The 1,583-nt window shown below is 52.7% G+C and overlaps 3 non-coding genes and 1 pseudogene across 3 annotated transcripts; all 4 read right to left on the bottom strand.

Annotated features, from left to right (window-relative positions):
- Positions 1 to 284: 284 nt before the first annotated feature.
- LOC122131617 lies at positions 285 to 404 on the bottom strand. The gene has a single exon (XR_006152112.1). It is a non-coding gene; the product is annotated as a 5S ribosomal RNA (ribosomal RNA).
- Positions 405 to 636: 232 nt separating this feature from the next.
- Positions 637 to 756, bottom strand: LOC122131626 (annotated as a pseudogene).
- A 246-nt stretch (positions 757 to 1,002) lies between these two features.
- Positions 1,003 to 1,121, bottom strand: LOC122131614. The gene has a single exon (XR_006152109.1). It is a non-coding gene; the product is annotated as a 5S ribosomal RNA (ribosomal RNA).
- A 240-nt stretch (positions 1,122 to 1,361) lies between these two features.
- LOC122131613 lies at positions 1,362 to 1,480 on the bottom strand. Its single transcript, XR_006152108.1, has one exon. It is a non-coding gene; the product is annotated as a 5S ribosomal RNA (ribosomal RNA).
- Positions 1,481 to 1,583: the final 103 nt, after the last annotated feature.

The raw sequence follows: 1,583 nt of genomic DNA, 5'->3' as shown, positions 1-1,583 counted from the left end.
TACTGCCAACAAACAACTTCGGAATCTCACGAAATTTGGCGTGCTCAGTGTGGTATGGCCGTAAGCAATTACTGCCTGACAAAGTCGGCCTCATGAAGCTCACGTGGCTCGGGACGTGCAGACAGACAGGCAGGCAGACAGACAGATAGACAGACAGACAGACTAACAGACAGGCAGAAAGAAAGAAAGAAAAAAAAAAACACAAAAGAGTGTTCCAAGTTCAACTGGCTGAATTGTGCTGACTGCTGCGGCCAGCAGGGGCGCGCTGGGAGCAGAGACAGAAAAGCTTACAGCACCTGGTATTCCCAGGCGGTCTCCCATCCAAGTACTAACCAGGCCCGACACTGCTTAGCTTCCGAGATCGGACGAGATCGGGCGTGCTCAGTGTGGTAATGGCCGTAAGCAATTACTGCCTTACAAAGTCGGCCTGATAGAGGCACGTGGCTAGACAGAGACAGACAGACAGACAGACAGACAGACAGACAGACAGACAGACAGACAGACAGACAGACAGACTAACAGACAGGCAGAAAGAAAGAAAGAAAAAAAACACAAAAGAGTGTTCCAAGGTTAACTGGCTGAATTGTGCTGACTGGCTGCGCCAGCAGGGGCGCGCTGGGAGGCCAGAGACAGAAAAGCTTACAGACCTGGTATTCCGCAGGCGGTCTCCCCATCCAAGTACTAACCAGGCCCGACACTGCTTTGCTTCCGAGATCGGACGAGATCGGCGCGTGCTCAGTGTGGTATGGCGTAAGCAATTACTGCCTGACAAAGTCGGCCTATAAAGCTCACGTGCTCGGGAAGTGCAGACAGACAGGCAGGCAGACAACACACAGACAGACAGACAGACAGACAGGACAGACAGACAGACAGACAGACTAAACCAGACAGGCAGAAAGAAAGAAAGAAAAAAAAAAACACAAAAGAGTGTCCAAGTTTAACTGGCTGAATTGTGCTGACTGCTGCGGCCAGCAGGGGCGCGCTGGGAGGCAGAGACAGAAAAGCTTACAGCACCTGGTATTCCCAGGCGGTCTCCCATCCAAGTACTAACCAGGCCCGACACTGCTTAGCTTCCGAGATCGGACGAGATCGGGCGTGCTCAGTGTGGTATGGCCGTAAGCAATTACTGCCTGACAAAGTCGGCCTCATGAAGCTCACGTGGCTCGGGACGTGCAGACAGACAGGCAGGCAGACACACAGACAGACAGACAGACAGACAGACAGACAGACAGACAGACATAACAGACAGGCAGAAAGAAAGAAAGAAAAAAAAAAACACAAAAGAGTGTTCCAAGTTTAACTGGCTGAATTGTGCTGACTGCTGCGGCCAGCAGGGGCGCGCTGGGAGGCAGAGACAGAAAAGCTTACAGCACCTGGTATTCCCAGGCGGTCTCCCATCCAAGTACTAACCAGGCCCGACACTGCTTAGCTTCCGAGATCGGACGAGATCGGGCGTGCTCAGTGTGGTATGGCCGTAAGCAATTACTGCCTGACAAAGTCGGCCTCATGAAGCTCACGTGGCTCGGGACGTGCAGACAGACAGGCAGGCAGACACACAGACAGACAGACAGACAGACAGACAG

The sequence above is a fragment of the Clupea harengus genome, unplaced genomic scaffold (genome assembly GCF_900700415.2).
Source record: "Clupea harengus unplaced genomic scaffold, Ch_v2.0.2, whole genome shotgun sequence".
Taxonomy (NCBI): domain Eukaryota; kingdom Metazoa; phylum Chordata; class Actinopteri; order Clupeiformes; family Clupeidae; genus Clupea; species Clupea harengus.
The sequence above is the reverse complement of the archived record's forward strand: the minus strand, read 5'-3'. Positions and strand labels throughout refer to the sequence as shown.